The sequence below is a fragment of the Phalangium opilio genome, unplaced genomic scaffold (genome assembly GCF_054372755.1).
Source record: "Phalangium opilio isolate 3A_F unplaced genomic scaffold, DU_Popi_V2 ptg000009l_1, whole genome shotgun sequence".
NCBI lineage: Eukaryota > Metazoa > Arthropoda > Arachnida > Opiliones > Phalangiidae > Phalangium > Phalangium opilio.
In genome coordinates this window covers 5,107,460-5,120,123 of record NW_028324146.1, presented here as the reverse complement: position 1 = coordinate 5,120,123, position 12,664 = coordinate 5,107,460, and the positions used below count along the sequence as shown (strand labels likewise).

The following is a 12,664-nucleotide window of genomic DNA, read 5'->3' as shown; positions in this document are numbered from 1 at the left end:
GTCATAGAAGTTACATTTTCGACTCAAAATCGCACAAAGAGCATCCCCTTTAAATTATAGCAAACTTATCAGAAACACCCTGTACATTCAGTGGCGGAGACAAATAAGGTTTTGTGATATTAAAACCAACCATTACGAGTCGATAATATAATTAAGCCACTTAATTAGGATATCTCCACGATAATTTTATATATGCTTATAAAACTGGTTAATATTATTTCAATCATTTTCAAATTCCGTTTATAATTGTTCATTGATCCTTCTTGAATAGAAATTAGAATCTGGCATGCAATTTGTTCCTTGAAATTTCTCTTACGGATATGGAAGGTCATATTTCTTCTTTAATTCATGCAGTATAATAAAAGCATTGAAGTTTGTATGGAATCTTATCTAAGGAAGAAACATCATTCTAAGAATTATTCAATTATTATTTCGTAATATTTCAACTATTATTGTATTTGCTTTTGTTTTTTTCATACTGTTCAGTTAGTTAGAAAACTTGAGGCGGATTAACAAACAATATTTAAAGAAAAAAGTTCAGGTAACATAACATTATACCAAGAAGCGATATCTAGTTTACTAGGGAGAAGTTTTAAGGTGCTTAAGTATTCGCGCGCCATAGTCCCAGTCCCCTTTTCAAAATACAAGGGGGGGGACGTAAAAGGAGGCCGGGCTATCTATGGAAAAATTACGAGTAAATTTCCATTGGAAAGGCTCCGAGCTCTAAACTATCAAGAAGGGATATCTAGTTTACTAGGGAGAAGGTATAGGATGCCTAAGTATTCGCGCGCCATAGTCCCAGTCCCCCTTTCAAAATACAAGGGGGGACGTAAAAGGAGGCCGGGGCTTTTTCCACCTCTCCTCAGTCGGAAAATACGTAGTTTTCGTCATTCGCGTAGCGCTGACGTGAGTTTTCAAGAACCAATGAGATGCTGGTTGTAATTTAGAGGCGGCGATTAACTCCGGACCTACGTTTGGACTGGAGATAAAGCTAGAAATGTGGCGAATTTATACCTTCTCCCTAATGAACTAGATATCACTTTTTGATTATACCATAAAAGAACGGCCTTTTTCTAAATATGAAAGGAATTAAATATTTATATAAAACATTAATGATATCTTATTACAAAATAATTAGCATTTAATTAGTCTTAAAGACGTCATTGGTTTAGTGGCGTCTGCTAAATCAAACCCACCTTAACTTTACCTCTCTCAGCCTGTTAGAATTCAACCAATCCCGTTTGGGGTAAGTGGTTCGATTTAGCAGACGCCACTAAACCAATGGCGGATGGCGCATTAGTCCTTGATTATTTTTAAGACTAATTAAATGCTAATTATTTTGTAATAAGAGATTATTATTTTTTTATATTTTTACTTTAATATTTAGAAAAATGTCCTTTTCATTTCAAGGTATAATCAAGAAGTTATATCAGTATCTCAGAGAGAAGATATAAGATGCCTTTGTATTCGCGCGCCATAGTCCCAGTCCCCCTTTCAAAATACAAGGGGGGACGTAAAAGGAGGCGCCGGGCTTTTTCGCTCTCGTCAGTCGGAAATTTTCCTCACTCGCGTCGTCGCGCTGACGTGAGTTTTCAAGAACCAATGAGATGCTGGTTGTAATTTAGAGACGGGGATTGACTGCGGACCTACGTTAGGACTGGAGATAAAGCTGGAAATCTGGCGAATTTATATCTTCTCTCTGAGATACTGATATAACTTCTTGGTATAATGTTATGTTACCTGAACTTTTCCCTTAAAAATAAAATAACGATTAAAGTGATCAAATTTATTTTCTAGATACTTATAGCGACTTATAGTTAGCAGTAAATAAAGTACGCAATATTCTTTTAACGATTTCTTGAAGTTTCATTCCCTATTCGTGTTAACTGGGGATTTCCAAATCGTGGTTATATACACCGTAATAACAACTCCTAGAAAACAAATTTCGTGGTTTGATTTGAAATTCTGGATAAATTTGAATTTTTTTTTGGGGGATTTCTGTTATTAAAACTTCCCCAGGATTACGTAGTTAGACACTCTAAAAAGAGGGGTGGCGGGGCTGTGTCTCGTACAACACTTAGTTATCAGACTAGGAGGATTCATACCATTCACACAAGGAGACCAGGCTACTTGGAGGACAAAGTAGTCCTCTAAGTAGTCTGGAATCCTTGGGTAAATTGTATAAACCCTCATAGTTTTAAAACTATGTATATATAAAAACTGGTAAAAATTTTATTTGGAGTGGAGAAACCCGTTTCGGCGCAAACTTTATACATAGTTTACAGACTAGGAAGATTTATACAATTTACACAGGGAGGCCAGGCTTCACGTGTTACACACAAGGACACCTGACTCACAGTTGAGTCTGAAGCCAGGTCTCCTTATGTAAATGGTATGAATCCTCCTAGTCTTTAAACTATGTATAAGAGAAGAAAACACCAAAAGTATTTCTTATTAATTCTCAAGTCAATATAAAAACGTTATTAAAATATTATATACACCTAATCAATGACTCAAAATCAGTAGACATAAGTTCAGAGTAACACGTTGGCACGGTTTACAGAATGTGTTATGTGAAGTTACAAAATTTAGCAAGATGTTATCTTATTTCGGTTTTCAAAACACTAAAAAAAGAATTCTAAATTTCGCTTTGACTAGCCTATATGCTCTGAATACTACCTTTTCACTGGGCGACAAAAAATTGACACAGAATATGCAAATGTAACGTAATGGGCTAGACGTAAGTTCATAAGATATATTCCATAAGTTTGTCCCTGGTTACTGAGAGCTTGTATAGGTGAAACGTAAATCGACGCTTGGTGAGGCGCTGTTAAAGTCTTAGTAGACTATATGGGAAAATGGACTGCAAAATTAACCAAGTGTAATCAATTCTCGCTTGTCGTTCTCGAACTAGTTCGAGCTGTAAGTCTCTAGCATTACGAACTACAGGAATGTCTCAAACTTATGAAACATGTGGTTAGATTAACAGATCTCAATCAGAACTACATCAGTCATTGAATTCAAGCATTTTCAAGTCAGTTGAGCAAATTTTGTAGTGTAATGAGTTGAGTTCCAATCTTGTTCTCAGTTGGCTGAACATAAGTCAAACTACGGAACCATTAAAAGGTGTCCATAGTTAAGTCTTGAAGAACCTCATCTTTCAAATTAGACTTTTCCACTATTGAAAAGAGCAAATAACAGCGAGAAAATTCGAAAAATAAAAATAATATTACAAATATGTTGTAATTGCAATTCCTTAAATCTCCTTTTGGAGGCCATTCTTTTTGCCGATATAAAAACTTATTACGAGGTCACTGTAGAGTTCGTCGATATTACCAGAATTGAACGCTAAAGGCGGTTTACTATGTATTTTCCCCTTCAGCGCCGCGACTTTTTTCGGAAATTAATTTTCAGTAGAAAAAACTCGAATTTTCGGTTACGTATATGATCGTTACACTTAAGGGGTTTTTAAAGTTTTTCGATTGGAATTTCATACTATAACGGTGTCTTAAATATCTTCGAAAATAAATAATCATTTTTTCTTCGAAATAAAATATAGTATTACCAGTGATAGATTTAATTTTAGAAGTAGGAATGGAGAACGGTTAGTATTTACTTCAGTCCGACTCATAGCCCAGTATTGAGCCCCTCCCTCCAACACGTAACGATAAGTTTAGATTATCTTATTGGCTCACTTAAACTACGTTTTGTTGACGTTGCTGACGGGGACGGCGAAAAATACGGAATTCCTTTGAAAATCACCTCTGTCGCTATGACCCGCCTCTTCTTTCATACCCCTCCGTTCCGTGGAAGGGGGTCCGGGACTTTGACGCGCGCCCAAATTACTCTGTTCTCCATTCCTACTTCTAAAATTAAATTTATCCCGGATTTCATACTATAACGGTGTCTTAAATATCTTCGCCAATAAATAACGATTTTTCTTCGAAATAAAATATAGACCTAGTATTACTCAAAAAATTGCAAAAGACACGAGGAAATAATTTCGATCTTAACAAATATACGTCAATGGGACGGACGCTCTCGTGTGTTGTTCTGAAAGATTGAAGTTTTTTTTAACCCATGTCTCAAGGTTGAAGAAAGGAGCTATATACGATTTAGAATAATCTGGGTGTAAATGTTTTGGAAGTACTCTCAAATCCATTCTCAAGACGTTTGCAGATTTGTTGTTGATTTCTGTATCAAAGGAATGTTCTAGACTACAATATTGTTCTTGGAAAAAGCCTATAAATAGATTAAATTTGAAATTTGAAGCATGTATTCATCTATAATCGGTCACGAGGTACTAACCGTCCAATAGGATTTTGCAAGCCTCTATCGAAATCTATAGCCAGACAGACCTAACACGTTGGCGCCTTGAAAGAGAGGGTGAAAAGGAAAATCATGTGCTTTTTTAAAGAGTAATCTACTAATTATAAGACCAGTCTGCATATAGTGAAACATCCAGGATTTACATACGAGTGATTTTGATTTTAAGATTCATATTAGGTTGAGATTTCATAGATAATTTGGAATAAGTACCTCCGACCAATTGCGTAACGCCCTGCCTTCATGTTAGCAAAATTCCCGTTGTACGCTCTAAATCTCGCGCCACATTGTCACATTGGAGCGAGCCAAGAGAATTTTGTTCTCAAGAAGGATTTGCGTTACGTATAATCCAGTCGTAGGTGCTAATTTCAAATTATCCATAAAATCTCGATCTAATTTGAATTTTAAAATCATTCGGAGATATTTCCTGAATGTTTCACAAGGTAGATTGGTCTTATAATTAGTAGAGGAATCGATAAAAAAATTACTTGATTTTTCCTTCACCTTCCCTTCAAGAAAATTTAATTTCTCGTATTTTAATATTGTAGACTATCCAAGATACCCGGACTTGCCCGGGTGTTTTAACGGACTGGAAATCTGGAAGAGTTTCCTGTGTATGCAGACTGGAAAACGCTATATAGTCTTTTGGCCAACCGGTATTAAATACCTGCATGATATGTTTTTTTAGAAACTAATATTTTTCACAGCCTACAAATTAAAAAACATAGACTCACTATATGAGTTTTTATATTAACATTTTTCATCTTAATATAAGGTAAATTCCATAACAAATAAGAGATATAATTAATATTGAAGGCACTTGTGAGTAATGATAGAATATAACGTATAATTAGAAGCCACTTAGGCTAACACAACAAAAATTTTAAAATAAATTTTTATTGTGTTAACCTAAGTGGCTTCTAATTATACGTTGTACTCTAAATAAGAGATAGATTACAAATTGTAGTGATCAGTCTTTCACGAATTTCTCACTGCCGATATAACATTGAACAAGCGACAATTTTTGTCGACTGGCACCAATGATGAAGTTATCTGATGTCAATATCTTTTGTACAGAACAAGCTAAGCTACCCTGTGAACCTGGAAACTGGGAAGAATTTCCTATCTATGTAGGACAGTAAACGTTCCACCATAACATCTACAACAACATAGACATTAGAAAAGTATACATAGTTTATAGAAAAGGTTTTTTTTGCCTTTATCCAACAATGTTGCCAGGACGTTGGTGAGTAAAGAGATTGCAGTATGACTCAGTACTAGATCAACTTGACTGACAGAGGGTCTGACAACACTGCATTGAAGTTTCAGCTGAGAGAGAGGGGGGAGAAGTAGCCTCTTTAGTGAAAAACATCCACGGATTTCTAATTTGCTAATTAAGTTTAGACTGATTGAGTAAGACTTCGTACTCTTATTAAGAAATGAAAGTTCATTCTACAGTGAAGTGATTTCAATCAGAATAAAAAAATATTGTGAATTTGGTTTATATCTTATTGCCAATTCTTAACAAGATGGTGTACCGGTATTCGCATTAGGTAAGTTTTAGTTTTAATGACTTTAAGGTTGAGAAAAACAGAAAAAAAACCGAACCGCAAAACGATTTAAAGGCCGACTTCCTTCGAAAAGAGTTCTAGCGAACTGAAAACCGAACATCGAGACTAACAATGGACCGACCGTGCCGATTTTCGAATCCCCACTGGGGTAAAAGATGGAAGGGTTCTAGCTAAGTGAAAGCCATGCAATGTGGTTCTAGTGAACTGAAGATACACAATAGAGAATTTCCTTCGGGGAAAAGCAAAAATTCGAGAGGAAATAAATCTAAAAGGATTTCTATTGTTCATCTTCAGTTCGTTAGAACCACATTGCACGGCTTTCAGTTAGCGAGAACCCTTCCAACTTTTGACCCAGCGGGGATTCGAAAATCGTCACGGTCGCTTCATTCTTTGTCTCGATACTCGGTTTTCAGTTCGCTAGAACCCTTTTCGATGGAAGTCGGCCTTTAAAGCAATATTATCAGCTGTTTTAACCTTCCGTGTCTTCTACCCATAAAAATTACTTCACGTAGAACTTTCTAGATTTCACTAAATTCTTAATTCCATTAAAATGTGAAATTAAACGGGATTGAATTGCAAATGATATTGGCCACGCTAATAAACCTATTTCCTTAAAAATTAACCAATAAAATACTTCAAGGTTAATAAGATATTTTAGTTGTTTTGAAATATTAAACGTGTGTTAATAATGCGAGTATTACTTCCTGATCTATTAAATATTTCTTCAGAATAACTTGCAATTTGGCAAATAATAATTTTGTCTCTGGTTACATGAACGCAAAAAAATTCATAATATACGCGCGAAACGGCTTGCAAAATCTTCTAAAGGTTTTGAAATAAGGTGTTTTCTTCCCCAACCTGTCGTCTTTTGAAACTCTAATTCAAATCGTGACAAACATGTCAATATTAGATTTAATTAAGTTATTTATTTTGCACAATATAAGTTTAGGAAATATTTATATATTAGAATTTCACCTATGCAAAAAAAACGCGATGCTATCTTCGTAATCAAAGATCATAGAAAATTTTAACAAAATAAGACAGCTCTTGTTTGTAATCCAAGGCCAAGCTTAAAAGTCGATCTCCATCCACTAAAGGTTCAACAACTTTACTCTGGTTTTAACTTAAGAAACCTGATGAAAGAGTAACGTTCTTGAATTGCCAAACGTGGGATCTTTTTACGATCAAAGTTAGTAAAGTTATCGGTATAGCTTTCATAAATACAAATGTCAAAAGAAATGTTCTGTAGATGTAGAATAGATCTCTAATTCATATAAAAACTAGAATATAGCTATATTTACGAAGGAATTATATTCTGTGCTTTCATTTCTACATAAAAACACAAAAATTAGAGTAATATTTTGCAAATTGCGGTAATAAGTGTTAACGCTTCACCAAGTGTGATTTTACTACATCGAGCTGGTATATAAATTCATAAGATATGTTCCATAAGTTTGTCGCTGGTTAAAGAGAGCTTGTCATGAAGTGTTTAAGGTGAACCGTCATAGATTCTCGTAAAGCGACGCCTGGTGAGGTGCTGTTAAAGGCTTAGTACAGACTAAATAGGAAGATGTACTACAAAACAGACTAGTCAATTCTCGTGTCGTTCTCGAACTAACTCGAGCTGTAAGTCTCTAGCATTACGAAGTAAACGAAGTGTCATACTTATGAACCATATCTTATTAACCTATGTTTCTACGTAAAGACTCAAAAATTAGCATAATAATTTTCAAATTACGGTAATGCTTGTTAAATATCATCGCGTCACCAGGTCTAATTTTTCTCGTATGGGAATATAGTCTGTAATTAATTAAACCGACTGTACGTTAATGGGTCAAGTAGATTTGGTGTATTTCAGCCAGCTATCGAATTAGCAAGCCTCTATAAGCTCGCTTGGACAGGAATGTTAAAGTTAGTTATTTTTGTCTCGTGAAACGAAACAAGTAACATCTGTATGTACATTGCGGGTCATCATAGACACCTTTGTTCGTAGACTGTTGAAAACACTTCACCGTTTAATTGAGCAATTAATTGACTGAACAAACGTTATTTTTAAAAAACGTTTTAAGAATTCCTTCAAATTCAAAACAAACCGTAATTTCGAGACAAAAAAAAAATCAAGATTACCTAGAAATAAGTGGAACTGACAAAACAATAAGGCGCTCTTATTTAGGCTATTTCCTGAAGGATGTTTACGGGAATATTTCCGATTTTTAACATAATCATTTCCGATATAAAGTATCGCTATCTAGCGTAGCGTAAAAAATTGGTTGAAAATCACTTTCATTTTGATCGCCACTTTCCTCCTATTTCATAAAACTGTTAAGAGAAAAAAATATCAAATAGCCGAATCCAAAACAGAATCGGAACTTCCTCCCAGACCCTCTAGGGTCTTATCAAGTCCACGTGCAAACTGCTTATTTAATTTTGCTAATCGGAAGTTATTATATAAATTCAGTTAATTGTAGGGTCGTTAGGAACTGTTTTCTATAAGAAAATATTTAAACTTTCGTGGTTTTTTTTCAGAGCCTGTTGTACAGTTTGTACGGGCTAAAACATACATTAATATTGTCACATGTCTGGGTAATACAACATAGGTTTCGGAATTGTAGAAAAATTATTAACAATGTTAAAATTTCTTGGTTTTTGGAAATTAGTTTATTCATTAATAAGGATGATTATTAAATACTTCTCCTAGTAATAGGCTAGTAACTATTAAATGGACACTAAATTCTGAGCTATGCTGAGGCAGTTCCCACTAAGGGCCAAATGTTGCTATTATAAAAGAAGGGCGAGGGACGCCGGTCAGGGACCAAGAGGATGGTGAACTATGGTCTCTCATACTGTAGTCTGTTTAATTGTTGCCCTCTCTGCTTTTTATAAAGGAGAAGTTATTTGAGACAAATCAGACGATTGTTTTTGGAACAGGTCAACAACTAATTCACAAGTACCAAAATCTAACCCCAACTACATATTACATATTCAGTACCGGCGATCGGGGTCCCTGTTCGAACATTAAACCTGCGTTAATGCATCTGTCGGTAAGCCTTAATTTCTATTCCTAGAAAACTAAATAAAAGGCTACCTCTCATTCTAAATTAAAGGATATATTTCAATTACACTGATAATAGAAAAAAGGCATTTTCGCGTCTAGTTTACTAATTTAATTTTAGTTTAATAGTTCATAACTGATTCAACCGCTTCGACTGATACTTAGTAAACAGGTTCGCAATCTATACAAGGGATGGGTTTCAGTTTGAATTCACAGCCACCTTGTCAAAAACCATCCAAAAGTAAGGTAACGAAACATTTTGTTGTGATAAATTCCGTACATTGTACTGTTTTAATAACAGCGCCATGACGGGAATCTCTGCTTTAGAATTACCTTATAAATCCGCCTTATAACACAGATTCAACAAACCCTGCTTATTTTAGTAAAATTCAAGCTAGCATGTGAACTTAAGCACGCTTTTAGAAACCGACCGGACCCTCCCCTTTACTGAACCCCCTGTAATTTAAAAAAAAATTATTCTGGAAAATGTACGAGTATTACTATCGTCATAACCACGAAAAATTTGGGTACAGACTTTCCCTCTCGGTCTTAAGAAACGTAGAAAAATTAAAAATCCCCTTTCCTTTAAAACCGCGTAAGCTTAAATCTTTCTCTTGTTTGGTAAAATTTTCCTCATATTTTTTCTAGGCCCTTTAACAAAAAAAAAAGAAAAAAAATGCGCTTCACAGCTACCGGCTCAATGGCTAAAGGGAGGATAACACTTGAAAAAAATTCCTAATCACTCGAAACAAACACGTATGCACTACGTTTTAAGAACAGCCGAGATATTTAGCAATGTTTCTTCTGTTGCTATCACCACAAATACAAGTTCGTTTTTTAAGCGATAGCTTCAAATTCAAAGCAAGTACAGATTCCACCAAGATTTATATATGTTAAAATAAACAACATTCTCGCTCTCAAAACTATGATTCATTTGCCTAGAGGATTGAAACTTAACTCAAATGCGAGTAATTATTGTTCCAGTGACTTAAATATTATTTGAAAGACAGTTTTTCAATACCAATCGGTTACCATAGTGAGAATCATTACACAGTGTTCAGAGCTCAAATATGATCATAAATTAACATACTAATTTAATTCTTCATTAGTGATATAAACATAATTTAAAAGGCAGTTTTCACCAATTTCAATCGGTTATCATATATTGAGAATCATTAAATCGTGTTCAGAGCTCAAATATGATCATAAATTAAAATACTAATTTAATTATTGTTCTAGTGACATAGACATTATGTAAAAGGCAGTTTTCATCAATTTCAATCGGTTATCATATAGTTATAATCATTAAATGGTGTTCAGAGCTCAAATATGATCATAAATTAACATACTAATTTAATTCTTCACTAGTTACATAAAAATGATTTAAAAGGCAGTTTTCATCAATTTCTTTCGGTTATCATATAGTTATAATCATTAAATGGTGTTCAGAGCTCAAATATGATCATAAATTAACATACTAATTTAATTCATCATTAGTGATATAGACATTATCTAAAAGACAGTTTTCGTCAATTTCAATCGGTAATCATAAGTGATAATCATTAAATCGTGTTCAGAGCTCAAATATGATCATAAATTAACATAATAATTTTATTCTTCATTAGTAACTAAAGGATTATAACATTTACAATTTTAAATAAAATTTGAAGTCCATTCAAACTTTATTATACAAGCCCAAAATGGTTTGAATCGTACTGATTTCGATCAGGCCCATGAAGAGTTTTCGGGCCCCAGTACAAAAGACGAAATCGCGGGCCCCCATCAAGAGAGCCCTAAAAGTGGCCCGGGCCCCTTTTTAATGAATTTAAACAAATATCTCCAAAGTTAGATAATAAAAAAGTTTGATTGCAAAAAATTACTTTTCATACTCCCTTTAAAGGTGCTAGCTAACGCGTGGTTCAAGCAGTCTTCCTTTTAAAGTTATATTGCCATAGAAAAGTACAGAAGGTGGGTAATAACTTCCTGTACCCCCTCATCTAACTCAGCGTTCATTAATACGTTCCCCCTGTTCACTCCTTTCCCCATAATTTTGATCACAATCAGCTGGAAACGGGTTATACAGTATAGATTTTGAAAATCCACACGAAAAACAACATCGCTTCACTTATATCACTTGTAGTGACGTAACTTAAGCGCCATCTCTAAATCATAATAAGCATTACGTTCCGCTTAGGTGAATCTTTGGATCGATGAAAAACTTCTGGGAATAATTAACTAAGACGTTTCAATTGAGGAACAATAGCGTGAATTATTTCAAATTGTTTCCACACATTAATAGTAATGGCTAAAATTTAAAACCAAGTTGAATTACGATGGTAAATTTCAAGTTGTTTCATTACAAATTTTAAATTTCCAACTAGATATTGCCTCGAATAATTACTAACCAGAGTATGAATCCAGTTAACTCGATGATACCTGATTAAACGCAAGAGTTGGCAATTACAGATCTGCATTAACTATTCATTATAAATATTGGGCAATCAATTAACTGAACACACAGTTATGAGTATAGTCAAGAACCAATATCTAGTTTACTAGGGAGAAGGTATAAATTCGTCACATTTCCAGCTTCATCTCCAGTCCAAACGTAGGTCCGGAGTTATTAGTTAATCCCCTCCTCTAAATTACAACCAGCATCTCATTGGTTCTTGAAAACTCGCGTCAGCGCGACGCGAATGACGAAAATTACATAATTTCCGACTGAGGAGAGGCGAATTAACCCGGCCTCCTTTTACGTCCCCCATTGTATTTTGCAAGGGGGACTGGGACTATGGCGCGCGAATACTTAGGCACCTTATATAATTCTCTCCCTAGTAAACTAGATATCTCTTCTTGCTTATACCTTTAAAATTTAAAATGCTTAGAAAAATGTCCCGAAGCTTTCTAATGTATAGCTCATTAAAGTATTTTACAATTTCTATAAAATAAAATAAAACTGAATTTATATCAGATTGGATGGATGCCTTCAGTTTAAATTACATTTATCTTATCCGAAGGTGAATGGTTAATATTTTCTGTTTTTACCGAAAGTGGCATTATCTTAAAATATTATCAGTTTTATGAATTCGGATTTATAACTGTAGAATGTAACTTCGCGGTAATAAAAGAGCAATGTTACAATACTCTTGGTAACGTGAATCAATTCCAGAGCTATTATTCTGCAGCTTTTTTACGTTTGAGATCGACTCATCCCCTTCGTTAGATCAAAATATGGATTATTTTATCATAATTTGCTGAAAGCTTAACAAACGTTTTCATATTTTATGATTTAATTAACTATGTTTGATCAAACTGCATTTGCTCAGCTTTTCATCTATGCTTAAATGACCTTACTATATTCTTAGTAACGCGAAGGAATACGGAGCTATTTACTAATCTGCGTTCCGTCAATTTTACTACTGAGATTGACTTCGCTTTGTTAAATCAAAAATTTGCACATTTATGAAGGTTTATCAATTCGTGATCAAAAACCTGACCAAACGTTTTCATAATTTATGATTTAAGTAAGTTTGATGAATCTTTTTCATTATTTACGATTTACCCAAGTTTAATTAATCTTTTCAAAATTTATGATGAATCTTTCATAATTTATAATTTAACTGAAGGTTTGATGAATCTTTTCATAATTTACTAATTAACAAGAGGTTTAGTGAAACTTTTTCATGATTTAACTTTGTTTGAAGAAATTACATAT

At 34.1% G+C, this 12,664-nt stretch overlaps 1 long non-coding RNA gene across 5 annotated transcripts; it reads left to right on the top strand.

The window, feature by feature from the left end:
* Positions 1-4,294: 4,294 nt before the first annotated feature.
* Positions 4,295-11,914, top strand: LOC149713509 (uncharacterized). 5 transcript variants are annotated; one of them, XR_016371309.1, is made up of 5 exons: positions 4,295-4,418; positions 4,875-5,101; positions 5,404-5,879; positions 8,826-9,190; positions 9,598-11,914. It is a non-coding gene; the product is annotated as an uncharacterized LOC149713509 (long non-coding RNA). The 5 variants fall into 5 exon arrangements; XR_016371318.1 differs by lacking the exon at positions 4,295-4,418 and having other exon boundaries at positions 4,454-4,982; positions 5,034-5,101; XR_016371313.1 differs by lacking the exon at positions 4,295-4,418 and having other exon boundaries at positions 4,454-5,101; positions 5,404-5,739; positions 5,803-5,879.
* Positions 11,915-12,664: the final 750 nt, after the last annotated feature.